Source organism: Falco cherrug, chromosome 9 (genome assembly GCF_023634085.1).
Source record: "Falco cherrug isolate bFalChe1 chromosome 9, bFalChe1.pri, whole genome shotgun sequence".
NCBI lineage: Eukaryota > Metazoa > Chordata > Aves > Falconiformes > Falconidae > Falco > Falco cherrug.
The window spans coordinates 39,622,483-39,642,462 of record NC_073705.1 but is presented as its reverse complement, the minus strand read 5'-3'; the positions used below and the strand labels follow the sequence as shown (position 1 = coordinate 39,642,462).

The 19,980-nt window shown below is 38.1% G+C and overlaps 1 protein-coding gene across 2 annotated transcripts in view; it reads right to left on the bottom strand.

The window, feature by feature from the left end:
• CTNNA3 (catenin alpha 3) overlaps positions 1–19,980 on the bottom strand; it is a 503,321-nt gene that overhangs the window by 215,800 nt on the left and 267,541 nt on the right. Inside the window, exon 1 of one of the 2 annotated variants that reach the window (XM_027817117.2) lies at positions 16,097–16,302. The exons of the other annotated variant lie outside the window; for it this stretch is intronic. The gene's annotated coding sequence lies outside the window, so the exon portion shown is untranslated. Of the gene's footprint in view, positions 1–16,096; positions 16,303–19,980 lie in introns of those variants that run through there. 2 annotated transcript variants of the gene reach the window in all.

Here is a 19,980-nt window from a genome sequence, read left to right as displayed (position 1 = left end):
CCTGTAGCCTGAGCCTAAATAAAAACAAGACAACAAAACTGAAAGAATCAATGCACTATTTGAAAGAACCAGTAAACCTAAATACACCCTAGGCAACTGTGTTGATAAAGCTAAAAAAGAAAGTAAGAGCAAGCTGCTAAAAAGCACAAACAATGCTTTGCTTTCATTTTCATATATAATTGAAAAACCAAAAAACAGTACACTCAGACACTCTAAATGATATATGATAGAAATCAGTGAAGAAACAAAAATCAAGACACTGGAATCCAGCATCAATCCTATGGTACGTTCAACCTAGGGCCAAGAACGACAGGAATTGCCAGTTCTTGCTAACTTTAAATTTCTGAGGTTGTTCCATGCAAGACTGCCATCCCTGAATTTATAAAGTACTAATCGGAATTAAAAACCACATCATCACTTAGAAGCCAGTTCCATAAAATGAAGGCACTGACAGACTCCAGAGACAGGCAGAAAATGAACAGCTTCCCACTTAGGGAATAATTTTAGAGATGGAAAATGGAGAGTTGAGCATGAATGAGCCAGATGACAATGACATCTTGGGAAGGCTAACACAAGGAGGTCTGAAAACAGTATCTGTAATTTTCAACAGGTTTACTATTGACTTACTATGCAGCAATGTGCAATTGAAATGCAGGGCTTTAACAAGCAGTTTTTTCCAGTCACTTGAAAGAGAAACCGATGTTCAAAAAACAAAATCTTTGGTCCAAATACGTCTCTACTATTACAGAAGCAGTTCAATTAGTGTACTCTACTAGTGCATGACTACAACATACTTTTCACAAAATATGGGTCATACTCCTTGCTGCATAATGATATGCACTGATAAAATAGTTAAATTATTATAAGAACACACTGATCCAATTTTTAATCCATATTTAAATGAGTCAAAAGTCTCATTCAACACACTGATTAATAAGCCAGCAAATGCCATAAATTTTATGTGTGCACAACAGGTACAGACAACACAGGTACCGATTAATATTTAAATGAATATTAAAAGTTGCTAAACTGAAAAATGATTTTAAATTAATTCCCTTCATTAGTACATATACTGGAAAGTGATGGAAGCTAGCACAGAAGACTCAGACAAACTCTGAAAACTGGGGGTTCATACAAAGGACATTAGATACCATCATCTGTGACCTTATGAAGAGTTTAACCCCCACAGGTTTTTGGACCATTCACCACAGTTCTAACAACACACTCCAGTTTTCAGTCGTGCCAGAATAAAATCAAAGCCTTTCTTACTCAGTTTTGCTAGCTGCAGAAATTCATTCACCTGAGACTCGGTGATGACAACTTGATTCAATTGCAAATCAGTATCATCACATTTTGTAAAACATATTTCCTATCTGCAGCCTGCAAAACACTATGCTAATAAACCCTAAAGTTCTCTTTTTTAACCTTTGAAATATCTAAGCCCCACTTGTAGTTTAACAATAAAAAAGCTGTAAACGTTTTCAGATTCCACTGCAAGAGCCTGTTTAGATTCTGTCTGTCTTATTCTTTATACCTTAAATAAAACTTTGGTGGGTCAAAAGCTTTTGAATACTACACCTTGTCATTAAGTAATTACTCAGATTCTTTGATATATATCTCATATGACACGGCCCTAGAAGTACAGCAATGCTTGTTATCTGTGCCATGTTAGCTAATAATTTCTTGCCATATTCACAAAGTAAGACTGCCTTCTCAATAAAGAGAATGCCGAAGAACAGCTACCCCTAGTGATCAGAGAAAGGGGAGATGAAGTTCAAAGTCCCTGTTTACAGTCATTTCTCATTTTTCTCAGTAAGCTTGTAGCCAGACACAGAACAAACACTGAAAAAAGACAAGACCTCAATGTGCATACACATGTTTGGCAACATCACTGCAAATGATTTTACCAGAAATCACTTTTTGAATAGGTTTGTGTCACATTGTTACTCCCAGATCAGAACTCCAGCTCCAAATGCTAACATACCCCCATCTAAAGAGTTAAAGCACAGTTTAAATTTCTCTGGCCTGACCCCCTGAAACATAGACTAGCAAACAGATCCTTTTCTGTCTATGCAATAGGAAGGCACTTGAAGGGGCTAACTTAAGGTAAGTCCTTTTTAAGTGCCCTGATCACCAAGCAAAGATCCCTTACGTGGGCAGCCTCACGTGGGAGTGGTACCAATGGCAGATGCAGGGCAAAAGGTAAGAATGTGGACTGGGCACCTGGGGGCAGGAGTCCTCAGTCCAATAACAGGAACACTCCTGATGTAACAGTGTAAGGGAGAGGACATCAATGTGTTTACCCTGTGCCTAGCAGAGCCTCAGTTCACAACTAGAAAATCCATATGCTGCCACAAAGGAAATCATAGAATCATTATGTTAGAAATCATAATAATAAAGAATTTATTGGAATAAAGAATCATAGAATCACTACGTTGGAAAAGAACTTTAAGATCGTCAAGACCAACCATAAACCCAGCACTGCAAAGCCCACCACTAAACCATGTCCCTAAGAACCACATCTACATTCTTTTAAATACTTCCAGGTATGCTGACTCAACCACTTCCATGGGCAGCCTGTTCCAGTGGCTGACAGCCCTTTCAGTGAAAAAAAATTCCTAATATCCAATCTAAACCTTTCCTGGCACAACTTGAGGACGTTTCCTCGTGTCCTTCCAGGTAGCTGCAGAAAGTGATAAGGTCTCCCCCAAGCCTCCTCCTCTCCAGGCTAATCAATCCCAGTTCCCTCTGCTGCTCCTCTTAAGACTTGTGCTCCAGACCCTTCCCTAGCTTCATTGCCCTTCCACGGGCACACTACAGCACCTCAGTGTCTTTCTTGTAGTAAGAAGCCCAAAACTAAACACAGTATTCAAGGTGTGGCCTCCCCAGTGCCAAGTATGGGGAGAACGGTAACTCTCCTAGTCCTGCCAGTCACACTATTACTGGTACAATCCAGGATGCTGTTGGCCTTGGCCACCTGGGCACACTGCTGGCTCATGTTCAGGTAGCCATCATCCAGCACCCCCAGGTCCCTTTCCTCTGGGCAGCTTCCCAGCCGCTCTTGCCCAGGCCTGTAGCATTGTGTGGGGTTGCTGTGACTCAAGAGCAGGACACAGCACTGAGCCTTGTTGAACCTTGTACAGCTGGCCTCGGCCCATCAGTCCAGCCTGTCCAGAACCTTCTGCAGAACCTCAAGCACATCAACACTCCCACCCACCTTGTCATCTTAGACCTACTGAGGGTGCACTCATTCCCCTCATCCAGATCATTGATAAAAACGTTAAACAGAACTGCCCCAATACTGAGTCCTGGGGAATAACTCTTGTGACTGGCCACCAACTAGATTAACTCCATTCACCACCAGTCTTTGAGCCTGGTCATCCAGGCAGCTTTTTACCCACCAAAGAGCACACCTATCCAAGCCATGAGCAGCCAGTTTCTCCACGAAAACGCTGTGGGAAATGGTGTCAAAGGCTTTACTAAAGTCTGGGCAGACAAAATCCACAACCTTTCCATCATGCACTACATGGGTCACCTTGTCATAGAAGATCAGGTTAGTCAGGCAGGACCTACCTTTCATAAGCCTATGCAAACTGGGCCTGATCACCTGGTTGTCCTGCTTGCATATAAATGGAAAAAAACTTAACATGATTGTTCTTTAGTGCAAGAATATTTTTCATTGGAAAATTAGGAGAGTCCATAACAAGTAGCAGTCTTCCTGATTTTTCTTCTGTGTGTAAATATGCATTGTGCAATCAGATTGGTGAAACATTGTCCATGTGAATGGGCTTCTGATGGATAATTCAGTATAAGCAACACAATCTGTTTTGAGATGTTATTACTTGGAGCTTTCTGAGCACTGTATAGGCTCTTTATTTGAGTTATACAATTGTATTATACGCGTGGGAGTTCTGTCTGTGTTCATAAATATTATACAGTTACTTTAAAATATGCATAATACACTCTTCATAGAGTCAAAAGATGGATAGAGGACTAGGAAAACAATTTTTACAAGGCAGCAAAAAAAAAAATTTAGCATAAAGAATATTCACGTGGCAGGAAATTTAAAGCATGCAAGCTGCAACAGCAAGAAGAGATAAGAGTGAGGAAGAAATCAAAATCTCAGTGAAGGGAAACAAAACAGAGACAAATTAGAAACACCATTATTTTCCATAAAGCAGAAGGGAAAATCACTACAGTCCTTGCAACTTGCTATAAGCTCTGCTCACCTTCTATACCCATAGCAAATCCTTTTCTGAATTGTATTTGCTTCAGGACAGTGCTGCTTGTGCATCTTTCCTTACATTTTCTCTCTATAATCATACCGATTTCAGTCCATTTTTTTTTTCTCATAATAACCAAAGGTACTGTACCAGCCTCGTCCATATTCAGCTTCTCTCAGACTGATAGTCTCTGTTATTGCTACTTGTCTACCTTTGCAATTCATCATTCATGGATTTACAAAAGTTTCTAGCAGTAGGTTTTGTGTAGCATCTTTAAAGAGATTATTTGAACCATCTCTTCTTCTGCACATAACTGGTAGCATCAGCTTTCTACGTAACCAAGAGAGAAGCCAAGTGAAAGAAGAGAGAACATGTATGTGTGCAAGCATTTTGTTCTACATAACAGCCATCATTCTTTTATTATTGTTTGCACTTTATACATTTTCTCTATGCCCCACAGTGAAATAAGCCAAGACAAAAAGAGCAGGTCAAACTACAACACATGCTTTTCCATAGCTGCTCATTTCAGAATGAAAACATGTGTCTGAAAATAGCAGAAATTATTAACACTACATAATAGCTTTAAAATAAATAGTCTGACCTAGAATTAGCAAAAAATACTTTTCTCATTAACATTTTTGTTACATGATACGATCAGCTCTCAGTTTATCTGAAATAAGGGGCAAAGGTGTTTGAGAGCCCAAGTAGAGGAAAAAAAATCTATTATACAGAATATATTTAAATTACAAGGTAAGTAAAAAAATCATGAGGACAGACACACACACACATACAGAGGTCATTATGTAACTTTAGAACATGTGCCTTCCACCGACCTAATTGTCACATCCAGAAGACCATAACTCTCTGTTTAGATCTCCACAGAGGAAAGCCAGAAGGCAGATAACTGCTCCCAAAGTGCTAGAAGCAGCATGAAGCGAGCTCCAGTGAAACCAGGTGTTCTTGATAAAGCAAAGCTCAGTGCATGGAACCAGTCAGAGGCCTCCATGCCTGACACACAGTTAATCTACAGCCTGGACAACCTGCCTGTGTGTGACAGGGAGTTATCATATGGTGTTCAGCACAGGCTATGATTCTATGATTTTATAACTGAACTGAGAAATCACTGAAAAAATTATGAAATGCCTGCCTCTTTTAAAATAACTATTTTTGCAAAGTATTTTCTATTAGATTAAAACACTATTTCCATTCTGAAATGGAAAAGAGATAAATAAAGTGTGTTGGCCTGTTACAAAACAGGGAGGCATATTTTCATCTTTAGCACTCAACAGAAAATAAGAAATAAATTTTAGGCATGATTTGCGATACCTGTTCACCAGCAAGTATTAACTGAGCATATCTAAACATGAAAAAGAAAATATATGGATGGAGCCAGGCTCTCACAAATTCACTTCAGGTGAGAAACAGCTGAAATCAAGGAATACTACTTCTAGTGCCAGAGAAATGCATCTGCCAGGAAATAAAAGCAAGATCAAGCCAGAGATACAATCTCAAAAAAAACCCTACCCAACTGATTCAAATGTAACACTGGAGGTAATTTGGAAGCTAGCATAGGTAAACGAGAACAGACAAGCTGGGAGACAACAGCAATCAGCCAAGGAGTGGACAGTCTTAGCCACTCCAATGTGGCTAATTAGCTACCTAATGTGTTATTACAGGGCACACCACTGAGGTGTGCACAACTCTTGTCTATGTAAGGGTCATCTCATGTACAAGTGGAGTTATCATCATGGTTTGGTCCTCAGGACCACAGTCCTTTCTTTCCAAATATTCAGTGCTACTGTGGCAAGAAAATTTGACTGATTAATATTATCAAGCCCGATGGAAAAGCATAGTTGCAGTTTATGTAACAAAGAGCCAATTGTCTATTATTAAGGCAGGATCAGCTGTCATATTAATCATGCCAGTATTCTAACATTCATCTCTGTATATTATAAAATCACTCTGAAAATCCTTCTCATTTGTTTAGACACAATCAAATACAATGAGGCTCCTGCTGGAAACAAGGAAGTGCAACAAAGGTAATAATTAACAGAAATGGAGTACTGATATAAAACTATTCTCAACTTTTACTGCATAGTAGTGAATACTGTGAGATTTTCATGAAATGTTCATCTTTATCTATTATAAAATATGAGTTATAATACTGATCTGGAAAAAATGAAGACTAGGCAAGGAAAAGGAAAGGAATCTTCAAAAGGATTTAGCTGATATACCAAATATGTTTAGAACATCATTAATAAGACTGTACCCTAAATACTAGGTTTACTTTGAAATATTTATGCTTCAGCATCACAGCTAGGTTATTTCTTCGTAACTGTACATTAACTGTTTCACAGGTTACACTACAAGTGTTTTTATGTCAACTGGTAGAAAAGAACATTTATATATACAAGCTGTGTTTAGCAGGCTCTTTTAGAACCTTGAAAACTTGACTTGGTAATACTGGACTTCAGCAGAAAGGCTGCCAAAACCCAGTGGGCCCGACTGTTGAACCCAGGGCTTTGATTTGAAACCACACCCCATGAAAATATTCAAAGTGTCTAGTCATATAAAACATCATGCAGCTTACCTGTTTAGTGTCTTACATCCATGTTTACCAGCAAACAAGTTTCTCACTAAACTTATCTTCAGATAAACATCTCTACTACCTTGATGCCATTTATCATATGTCACTAGAATTTTACATGAAAGGTGTTCTAGAAGCAGAGACAGCAGTAGCAGTACTCCAGCAGAGGCACTTTTTAGCATAGTTACACACCACAGCCAGTAGTTTAGCCATCACCTTTAGTAGAAGGAAGAATACAGGGTTTTGAAGACTTATTGCTATTCATTCTGTCAGTTTCTGTGGGTTTTTTTACCAGTGCTTGGTGAAGAGCAGTACTGATGTCCACTGTAAAGACTGGAGGAAGAATCCTACCAACAACTTTCATAATGAACATGGATGAATTTGAATTCACTGAACACTCTTGAAAATGTTTCAGTCATTTCTGGCTCAACATACAGACTCTCTTAAGACTTGCTGGACCTGACCTATTTGAAAAACTGTTCTCTCAATGCAATCCTTGCAAGCTTTTCTGCATGCTCTTAACTTAAAGCCACTGTGATTTAACTTTATGCTGTTTGTATTTACATTCACACAATTGTTCAACCATTTTAGCTTTCTGCGGCTGGTTCAGAGTCTTCTCTGATAGGTACTATGTATTTGCTCTGGGCCTCCAATATGGTATATTGAAACAGTCTCCACACAGTTTTGAAAGAGGTCCCTCGTAACTGATTTAGTTAGCTTCTTTCTTTTGTCTACTTTAATTCCTTTGTTACAAATCAAGCAGTAGTGTATCAGATGTTTTTTACTTTTGCTGCTTCTGGAAAGATGTTAAATCTACATGCATTACAAAGTAGCACTTAAAAAGGAACATTCTGTACTAAAATCAGTGCGCCATTCATGAAAAACTGAGGAATTTATTTTACACCAAAAAAATAACTGGGAGAAGGGCAAGCAACAAAGTTCTGAACAGTTGAAGAGATGCACACCACAGTTCAGGAAATACACCAGCCAGTTCTTGTACTACATAAAGAAAAACCAGGTATAAGGGAGGGAGAAATTTGTGATGTATCCTCAGGACTGAGTTATGCCGCAGTCTTCCATGTAAGCATAATTTGCTACATCAGACATATGTAATAGAAGACTATATTAATAAGAAACCTTTTTATAAGGTTCATTTACGGCTTCTCAATAGAAGGTGGAATAGTATAGAAACCTGCCTGGATGGCAACATCTCTGCCTTTTTTAACCTAAACCAAAAGAGAGAAGTTACAACAACAACAAATGTAGTTTCAGACAACAGATAATAATTGTTTCTATATCTTACTTTGAAGTGCTGTCCACTTTTGGCATTATATTTTTGCAGTGGTTGTGGAAAAAGTCATACTTGCTGTGCATGTTGGAGGTGAAATTTGCTGTCTTGCCTTCTTTTTTTGGTTGGTTTGTTTGGATTTTTTGCTTTGTTTTTTAAATAAGCGTTCCCATGACTCAGTCATATTGTAGTGCCCCTACACCAACGACCTGCCAAATCTGTATGGTCTGTTAAAGAACTGTATGTTAAGTGAAGCCAGCGAAAGTTGCTGGTGAAGGATTAATTCTATTTCTGCTTGTACGCATTTATCATTTAGCTTGTTTGTTGGAACTGACAGTGATTTAACAGTTTTCTAACATGGCACTGTTGCTGATTTTTGATCATTAAACATTTGGTTAACAAAAATCACACACACACAAAAATGACTCCAAATTTGACATGACCAGCACGATCATATAAGGGCAAACCCCATGTTTGTTATGATAGCTACATTTCATATATAAAAACTAACTGTGGTTCTTGCTCCTGCCTAGTGTATTTCTTTTCGTCTGATCTGAATTCAGTTAAGAGGTATACTCCCACTTATGGCTTTGCTTAATTATTTTAACCTTTTTTTTTAATGAGAATTAAAACAGGTGATGCCAAAATGATGCCCAAAAAATAGTGCTTTATCACGGTGCTCTTTATCCTAGCTAAAACTTCAGAATACAATGACATCTAACCTTGAAGAACTTAAGAATTTTTTTTAAACAACATTCTTCCAGGTATCTTAACTAAAACATAAATCTATCCAGACAATATGAAACAAGATCTTGGCCAGACTAGAACTATTTTTCACAGTAGCTCTAATTACAAACTTTGTTCAGTAGAGAGGTTTTATCATGTGAATAATTCCATCTTTTTCACTGAAGAATGATAAAAAATAGGCCTTTAAAATAAGCATATGCTTTAAGAGCCTGAAACAATGTCAACGGGATCCATTTCCATCAATGGACAGACAGATCTGAAAAAGCCCCATGAAAAGAGATGAGATTGCCCATGTTAAGCAAGTATGTATAAGGTGCTGCTGAATCAGAATGAATGCCATTATGATTTTTTACTCATATGCTTTTTAATGTCAGTAAAGTTTACCTCTTCATACATCCATGTAGGTAAGCACATGTATATATATGATGTTATCTCCCATGTAAAACATTTTCCTTAATATATATTTAGTGTTATAAAGAAATCCATTAGTTTGCTGGAAAACACCCCAAATCACCTAAAATCCACAGGAAGTGAATTCACAAGTGAATTTCTATGCGAGTTCCTTGCAGTTTCTAAGGCAATTGCTAATCCCATTTTAAAGATGTCAATGCTTTTCCAAGTGTATTTGTTATAAACAATTCTGTATCATTACTTTAAAAGCAAGAAATTTTAAAAGGCAAAAAAACCCTGGGTACTTTGATATTCAGAGGTAATTCTGTGAAGTGCCTGATTCTGACTAAGCTGTTCTTTACAATGAGAAAACAATTTAAGAATCTGAGTGGCATGTTATACACTCAAAGAGAAACCCCTCTTTGAAATACAAATCCACACAACGTAAGCTTGCTCGCTGATAACAGAAAATAGAGATACCACCTGCTACATAACTGCCCCAGCTGTAATAGGCATGAAAACTGAAAATCTAAGGCAGCTTAATCTAATATAAAGGCAGACCACTTTAGCCACGAAGTTTACTATCAACGGAGTAAGCTCAGTTGCATAGCAAGCCATCTCTGCCATACAGGGGGGAGATGCACATACAATTTAAACATTGCTGTTAGAACCCACTCTAGTTAAAGCCTATGTAAACACAGAAAAGATTAAAATCTTATTATCTGCCTTGCTCCTACTTCTCTCATAACCTCCAAAGCAAATAATCAGCTTGAGCATAATCACAGTAACTAGATGATCAGCTGTATGAGATCAACAGTAGCTTTTCTTCAACTGTATCTTCCACCGCTTTTAAGCACAGAATGAGACAATTTTAAACACTCAACATGTGGCAGACCTAATAAGCAGCGCCCTGGACTTCTGAGTGAACTCAGAAGAGAAAGCTACCAACCCACAGTTTACAAAACACATACAGAGACACTTTCAACTCAGCCACTGCTCAACTACTTTGTTTTTCATTTCACTCTTTCTGCAGAAGAATCATATCTATAGCCAAAAGGTCTTCTATGACTTGGGTGATACATGTTGACTCATCAGTATTTATACTTCGTTATTATGTCAATACAATCAGTCTAATGTAATATATCATTCATATTGTAGTAAGTATTATTACAGAACTATAACATATAATAGCAATAATTAACTCTTACACTGAGCTTTTCTCTAAGTGTTTTGTAAAGGAAGCAAGTGCTCTTCCCTCAGTTTTCCCACGAGAAAATTGAGGCATAGAACAGTGAAGTTACTTGGCCATTGCTACCTTTCAGACCAATAGGAAAGCCAGGGATAAAGCATAAAGCTAAAACTCCCCAATCTTTAACTCAAAGGATTCACACTCGAAAGCATGACTGACTACGTACATGGGATAATCTTTCTTTCCTGCCATGAGGCTTCCAATGCAAGTCAGGATTTCACCATACAGACTCACTATCTAGTGACACCAGTTGTTGCTGTAACTTCTTGCTGTGAAGAAAATGAAATACAATATAAAATAAAGTCTGCCATTATCCAGCTAGTAGTCTTAAACTGAAGAGGCATACATGGGAAAATGAATAGACAGCCTCAATTTATCAAAAGCTGAATAATTTTGCCTTTGAATCTCCCCACTTTTGTGCTTACAATTATATGCATTGATATCATAATCATTTTCACCTCTTCATAAACACAGAAGAGTCCAATTTCTACTCTTGCCAGTCTGACTTGCTGCCCAATGGCAGAGTACCTCCATCAGCTCAAGACAAGGCTAATAAGAAGGGAATGCCAACTTCCCCGGGTTTTTTCAGGCAAAAATCTATCTAGGGCAATAATTAGTATAAACTTTTCATATTCCCTGAAAGCAATAAAAAGTTTCAAAGAAAAAAAACAGAACAGAGTTGTAGAGATCTCTTTTTACAGCTTATGGATATCAGACAGCTGGAAAGTAAGAGCCAGATAACTGTGTAGGAATGAACTGCTGGAGAACAAAATAATTTGCAGGTCATGCAAAACCAGAAAAAATAAAATGCATTTGTTCTTCTTACCCTGGATCTTACTCTGTGGCACGAGGAAAATGAAATAATTGTTTCATTACTCATTGTAACAAGGATCCACAAATTAGGTATATTTTCATGAACTCACCCCTACAAATTTCAAAAACACATTCTGCAAAAGTTATGGAGTTGTGGCTATAGCAATAATCTGAATTGGCTGGAGTACTGCTGCACATTACAAACAAAGACACAAATTAAAGATTACAGCAAAAGCTTAAGTTTATCACTTTCAAGATGAATGAGTCTCTGCAAGTTGTTTCAATGCTTTTTGGAACCTTACAAGAAGCCGTGCCATCCCTGTCTGTCTTCATCATCATTAAACAAGCAGTAGTAAAAAAGCACTTTGTTACTGTTTTCTTCCACGGATTTGGAGATGGATAAATCTCACTTAAGTTCCCTACAGTGGCAGTTCAGAGTATTTTGGATGAACAGTTCTTTGTCTAGCTATGAAACCACAGTCAAAAGGCAGGTCAGAGCACAGCAAGCTATCATTCATTATTTTTTCTCACACATTAGGAAATAATCTCAGAATGAAATTAATTCATTTTACAGACCTTAGCTTTGGGGTTAAGATAATAAACAAGGATGCCAGTAAATAAAAGTAAGCATTACCCTCTGACTACAGTTGATATACCCTTTTTTCAGCAGACCAAACACAGCTGCACATTGTGAAGTTTTTGTCCTATTTTCTAAGAGGACACAACCTAATCCCAGAAGCTCTTTTCCTTACCACTTAAATTCTCAAGTGCTGCTGTTCCAGTGCTTCTATAGAGCTGTGGTGAACCTCCATTGTGAAAATGTGTGTGTATGCCAAGACCTGCCTCCCCCAAAAGAGAAAGGATGCATGTGCTTTCCAGAGCACAGCAAAGGACAAACTATCTAGCTGTCCTTGCAACCTCCCCACATGCAGCGGCAATGGCACAGAGGAGTTTATTAGCCATTATGGGGCAATTCCCCACGGGCCTGGGCCTGTACCTAGAAGGCTGTCCTAGCACCACCCTACAGCATGCAGGGAACAAGCAGGACCACTGCACATGGCACTCACAGATAAACATATGGTTGGAGGGGAGCGTGCAGAGGTCTCCCATTACTCTGTTGGGAAAAAGATAACAGTATAATGAAATTTTAGAGCTCTTCAGTTGTTACAGGGTTTAGGAATCAATGGTACCTCTGAAATATACCATCAATATAGAAGCTGTCTGAGGACAGAAAGAGAATAACGTACTTTGTGTCTTAGAGCGACCGAAAAGAAGTGGTAACACAGGATGTGTTACATATAAAATCATACGAACTCCGGAAGATGACAGGATGAAGAGCCAGAAACATCAAGCCTGTGATGAAGGCAGCAGCCACTTGTGCCTATCTATTAACTAGCACAACGGTAATCCATCCAGATTTTGATAGATTTATGAATCAATCATCTGAATAGTCCAAACTATGATCATTGCTGTCAATGTCATTGCTGACCAATGTCAAGCCTTCACAGAGAAGGCATTTTTTGGTCAATAATAACATAAGGATTGAAGCTACAACTGCGGGGAGGGGATGGGGGGGGCGGGGGCGCGGAATCTACTGTATTGTCAAGTCAATACCTCCCCTAATTGAAAACATTTCATCAGATGGGACATTCAGTACAGAGATCTCCTCTCCCACTACAGATCACCTGGCAGGAAAAAAGTGCAAATCTATTGTGCCAAGACCAAAACTGAGGTTTGTGACTCCAGTTTATTGTGGCTTGCTAAATGTCAAGTTATGAGGGATCACGTGGATCCAGATATGGATTCATTTTCCAGTGAAGAAGCTGAATACTGAGGTGGTATAACCCACTGTCATATCAAGACTGTACAAGAAACATCCACAGCTGCTTTACAGGCCTGACAACAGGGATGCCTTTCCTCCTACATGCCTCTGTGACTTTGCTATTCCACAGAGTAGCTTTGCCATATATGAGTACTATCATGCAGATTATAAGCCAACTTTTAATGCATTTAGTAATGGTAAATACCCTGGGCTGAAAGCCTGTTAGTATTATTCAGTTTGCAAAGTGTACTTTGCAGTTGTGAGATGTTTATGACCAGCCAAGCCTTTGTTAATAACTCCGCAGGACAATCCTATAATGTAGTGTCTCATATAACGTGAAAGGCTTGATGCTATTCATACTTTCCTTCTGAACTCTTTTTATAAGACATGCACATGAAATACTGTTTATCACCATTACAGGAACACAATTATTTGCTAAATACAGAAAAATATCTCTGGACAAGATTTTGACTGGCTTCAGCATGGGAAAAAAAATATTCTCAACATCTAGAATCAATTATTTCAGAAGCAATAGCTATACAAATGAAATATAAAACCAAGCACCTTCAAGCTGTTCAGGATGCCAGGAAATACAGAGCCTAAATTAGTATTGATATATGCCTTATGGGAATTTACTGGTGTGCGTGTCAAGTAGATTTTCTTAAAGTAAGTAATTATTAACAATGAGAAATATTTGTATGGTTTACTTGCAATGTCACTTGGGATAGGGTTTATTTTAAAAATCCTTTTTCAGGTCTTTTTTATTGTTCCTACAAAATGGACTTAACATTACAATTGCGTTACACTTCACTATGATACAGTACCTTTATTATAGCTAAATTCCCTTTAATTTTCTCAGCCTTTAGGCCACAAATCTTATAGTGCTATACAGTGGTTATTTATTTCTTTTATTTGTTCTGTTTCTAACCTGGAATTCATTTTCCTCCACAAAATATTTTGATTAGGTTTGTAGTCATTCCAATTTGGATGTAGGAAAAAACCCCAAGCTTTCACTTGACCACCGCAAAACTTAAATTTATTTGTTTTCTTTGCACTTTAAAATGATTTGTGTAGTGTTTGGGATTTATGCCCAAATGGGTCTAGCTGACTGGTATAGTCATAGATCTTTGAAATATCAATTCCCTTTGAATGGCTTGAAAGCTGCAGAGAATGTAAAATAGAAGTGGAATAAATGCTGGGTGGACATGCAGCATCACATCCAGAACTGAAAATTCATCTTTCTAAAATAACCTATCTTGTTTAGGATAGTCTCAAAAAACTCACACCTACTTTCCAGCTAGTTTATGAGATCTCAGAACTTAGAGTTTGCATTATGTTGACAATATAGTATTTGACAGCTGGTGGGTTGGAGGAAGGAAGCATATGTATCAGAATTTATACTTCTGATCTTGAAGGTTAGTTATCTTCTGAGTTCTATTCCAATCTCTTGTATTTTGATGAAGCTCATTGATCTTTAACAGTATAAATTAAAAGATTAAATTAAAAGTACTGATCTATTTTTTAGTTATTGTTAGTCAATATTTGAAAGACCCTAGTGTATCAAACGTTTGCTACTTCAGATTTCAAGTCATCTGTTTTTAATATCTGGCTCTATTGATTCATCAACGCTTGGCAACGCAACAATGAGACAAGGCACACATTGCAATACAGAAAAATCATCTTTCTTACTCAGTTCCAATCATCTGACCTTTGGTATCTACAATATTGATATCTATAACTGAATGAGTTGCTTTGAACTCTTACTGCACCAGTGGAGACATAATTGGTAAAGACAAAGGAATTAAACTGAGCCTAAATTTGGCATTCATATTTGATCAGACTGTAGATGCCACTGACTGTACTGATTCAGCGTCCCGGCCACTCAAACAGCTAGCACTACGCTGGGGATACTGAAAATTAGCCAACACAAGTTCCACTCTCAGTGTCTGAAAACTGGATGTCCCTTTATTTTTTGATGGGCTTGATGATGTCATTATAAAAACTTCCTTCGCTGCATAATTGTAAACTAAAAGCTTCAGTATTTTTTGTATTACCTTTTTGGAAAGAAACTTAAAAGGCATATCCCCTGAAGTTGCACAAACTTTTTGCAATTTGTCTAGACAGTAAATTAAAACACCTGAAGTTGTTTAGCTATCAGCAAACCTGCATGAAAATGTATACAACATCAAAAAATTATTTCAAAGATTTGTTAGAAAATAGTAGAAGACAATGTTTCATCCGCTGAAGAAAACAGGAATACAACCACTTGTTTAAATGGAAGGAGAAAGGAATCTGAACATTTTTTCACAAGTTTTGAACTATTGAAAATAAATTTTTAAATTTCAAAAAAAAACCCCAACAACCAACATTCAATTTAGATTACATTTTTTGCTAAGTTTAGGGTTGTGGTTTTTAGTTTAAAAACCTCAAAGTATTTCTTAAGTAAAAACAAAATGAAAACTGGATTTTCCTGCTTGAATGATATTTCAAACAAAAAGGGCAGCCTTAGAGAGAAATTACTGAAAAATCCAAGTTTTCCCTCTGTAAAAATCTTACCAACATATTCTCCTTCAGCAGTTCAAGCCAAATGGGGAAGATTTCGTTGTACTACAAGGACACGGAGAGGGTTTTTTTGAAGGCAGCACACAAAAAAGCGTAACATTTAGTGCATGTAATAACTGGAAAACCATAGAAAACCTACACATCTCCCTCACAATAAAACCACACCAGAAAACCTATGTGCAGTGTAAAGCCAGCTGGCAATCTCCAGATACGTAGCGGGAGGTGCCTGTTGAGCCAGGGCTGCTGATGCCTCGTCCCTCCCGCACTGTTCACCTCAGCCTGGCTCTCTATCAGGCCAGTTATGCAAAGTGACATACACTCTTTTAATTTCAAACGGTAAAAAGCTTTCCATTCCACTCAAAAATGTTACAATAAAATGTCCCCATTTCCATAATCTTGGTAAACGTTTTCTTACCTCAAAGTCCCTTTTCACAGCAAGGATAATGATGTAAAGTTGCAGTTCTTCAGCAGATTGAAATCACAATTTCAAACTGAATTTTTTTTTTTTTTTTTTTGCTGATATGCTCCACAGGAAAATAAACATTAGTGCTGGGAATGATATTTAAAAGTGTCTCAGGGGCCTGCACCCAGGCATTGTAAGCAGGGCTGAGAGCTCTCTGTGAGAGGAGCCTGGGGCTGCCCTGCGCTGGGTGCAGCCGGCTCCAGCCAGTTCCAGCTGGGCCCCCCAGCCGCACTGGCGGCACCTGGGGTGGGGGTGCCCCGGGAACCAGGCCAGGGAGACACCTGGGGTTTTCAACACCGGTTTCCAAGGCAGCTTTCCGCACAAAAAACTTTTCCCCGATTCACAGATAAAACCTTCCCTTGTGGCTGTATATTCATTGACAGATACCACATATTAGGAATCACAGAGATAATTTAATATAATTAAACTACAGGTACAATCTGTAACAGTAGCCAAGAAAAAGAAAGTGGTAACTGAAAGCAAATACTAGCTCGGTGAAAGCAGCAGATAACGTTTACCTGACAAAAAGCTAAAGATATGTAAACAGGACAGAGGTCAATGCTTTGTATAGCTCTTAAATTCCGCTCACAAAGCTAATTCTAGTTTTATTTTCTATCATAAATCCATTTGCTTTAAATCTCCCTTACTGCCTGTCATTAGTTTAGAAAAACAAGTGGTGTTTAAGCTGAAAAAAAGCCTGTGTATGCGCTGACCAAGTCTAAAATAGAAATGTTAGCAATAAACAGATTATCTATTAGATGTGTGAATTTTAATAATATTTCACTGTTATACTTAAAAAAACTGAGCGAGGTCTGGTATAACTTCAAAGGACTAATTTAATGCTCATTCTCTTTGTTGTTACACTAAATTCTCTACAATATATCTTACAGTAATTCCTATAGGCAACACCCCAATGAGTGTAGCTTAACACAGAGCAGCTGGCCTAGCTGAGGCAAATAATGAAATAGAGAAACTGTATCGCTGTGTATGCAAATACATTGATTTTTCATCTCCTTGGTTTCCATTGCTCCTGATGTTATTACTTTCCAGCAGAATATGGTAAAGAGCTTGGCATTTAATTACAGTTAAAAACTGAGAATGAAAATATATGATAAAATTATGGCAAATTATTTACCCTACTCCTCAGAATCAGCCTGATATTATATTCTGATTTTTACAGATGAAATTTCTGGTTAAAAATTTTTCTTTGCCTTAAGTTTGTCTCTTTGGCTGTTTCAGATATGAAGTCTTTGAGACAGAAGAAGGTCCTGACTGTACTAGAATTGGCCTAATCTTATCACAGAGAACACCTCCAACTGCGTCTCCAACAATAGCTGCAGGAATACAAGGTGGACAAAACATTTACTCAGAGGTGAACTAAGGATGCTTGAAGACAGACAGCTCAGTGCTCAGGATGTGGCAGAAAACTGCACAAGCCCATCATCAGCATATATATTTGTGTTTGTACCAAGCAAGACACAATAGTACATTTCCCTTAAGACCTGAGCTACTTCATTCTAAACCAGCATAAATAAGATGGTTTTCTACACAATTGAGTTAATTTTTGCTTGTTATGCAGAGCAAGAGCCCAGTGTACTCCACAAGTCACTCATGTACAGCCCCTAAACTGAACAATCTGAAGGAAGGTGTACATATTTATGTAGAGAGACTATAAAAATGGGGAGAAGGATAACGTGATAGCATGCACAGCCTTTGTTTGCAATGCATTTTACATTGATGGATTTCAAATAAACTAGCTATCGCTTCACCACTCACAGGAATAAAACAAAATGGCACATTACAGAGAAATGCTATCTCAAAACAACAGCTGTATGCATACTTTGGCTATGAATGTAACTGGCGCACAGTCTCAGCAGCATTGCCTATTCTATTATCCCCCACAGGGAATCAATGACTGATTACATTTAGCATGGCCTCTCTTTTTCTACCTTAATTTAATCTGCTATGAAATCATGATTTTCTGTTTTCATTTCCTCCCCAAGCTTTCTTTGTCCCTGAATTCCTCCAATTACTAATTCCCTGTTCGCGTACCTTTTAAGAGCCAAAGCCCACATTGGAGGCCTTTTTTTTCTTCTTTTTTATGTCGGGTTTTCCCCTCCAGAAGTGAACCTGCATACCTTCATCACAGAGACCACAAAAAAATCTCACTGCGCATAGTTTGGGACCATTCCACTGCCTTAAGATAGTCACATGTGAACAAAGACAATCCAAGTTTGCTGTCCTGCCTTCACCCCTCATCTGGGAGATACACAATGAACAAGACAGTAGCCCCAGCCCTTGCATATCCTCTGTGGAGAAGCCAATAGAGCCCTCCACATTTGGTGACCCTGATACTTTTTGTGTGATTTCAGGGAGAACCCAGCACAAGTCTCCCATCACCCAAAAATGCTTCTTGAGTGTGTCTGATAAACTGCCCGTTTGAAGTCATTCTAGATGCATCGTTGTCATTCTTGCATACTGCAAAGGGTCTCTGTACACCTCTATAGTGCCATTAGAGGTGAAAATTAATTAGGATATCAAGTTTTGTAAGTCCGGTATTCATGAAAGCCACTAAAGTTAGGTAACACTGCAAAGAGTATCCTGAGTACACGCTCTCCCCCACCCCACCCTCTGCAAAGCAGAAAGCTGTGCCCTCCATTAGAGAATTTACTCATTGGTGGAAGGAATGTGGCCAGGCCTCACAATAGTATGTTGCTGAAGTGGAGGAGGGGTGGGAGGATGTCCATTGCTTACTCTCTTTCTTCCTTTAAGGTAATATGAGAAGATTCATAGTATGTGAAAAAGAACAATCCTCCAGGTTAAGTGTGCTCTCAAATCAATATTCTTACCTTTGAGATTATAACATAGCTGACTGGTATACTAAGAACATATTGACATTGCTACAGTTAATGTACAAGGTCTTCTTGTTTATGGAAGACAAACCAATTCATCATAACAATAGCAATGCTGAATACCTTGAAGAATAAACAGAGTTTGTAAAGTTTCTACTATGTCCTCAAGACTCATTATTAATCCTCCAATACCCACTAATATATTGAGAACTACACTAATGTTTCTCACAAAAAATTTTCAGGGTTGATATTTTTTTCTTATTATAGCATATATTCCAGACATTACAGAGTAAGGCATGAATAAGCTCGCAGGAGACAACATAATGCAATGTGAAATTCAAAACCTATTGAGAATAAAACCAACTCATATCTAGGACGCATCATCTTGGCTTTTCTTGGAAGGACATATAAGACCATACAGGCTTTTGGAAAATGAGCAGAACACATCACGAAGGGTGATCTCCGGTGGATTTATACTACATGCCTTACAGCCTGTCCCATTCTGCTGGCTCTCCCTCTCACATGCCTTGTTCATTTAACAGGCCACGTAGCAGCACGCAGCATGGGAATCCTGGTGTAAGGTACATGCTGATTCACCCACCCAGTTACGTTGACAGGCCAACAGGCAAATGACTCCCCCCTGCCATGGCTAAGGTGTAGTTCAACTGCTTTATGCTCCACAGAAGCTTTAAAGTGAACCTCTTCTCCAACCAACTATTGTTGTTTGGTGGTGTTTTGTTTTGTTTTGTTTTTTTAAAAATCTTTATCATAGTGACTTCAACACTCAAGACAGATTTGGATGAAATCAGGCAAAAGTTCAAAAATTATCAAGGAGGGGACCCACAGCTGGCAATGTAATCACTTAAACCTCATTTGCATAAGAAACCAAGCTAAATAGCAATTCTTTTATAAAAGCCTCAAGCCAGGAAAACACATTAAATAATCTTCCAATTTTAAGTATGAAGTCGTCCAATCAAATAAACA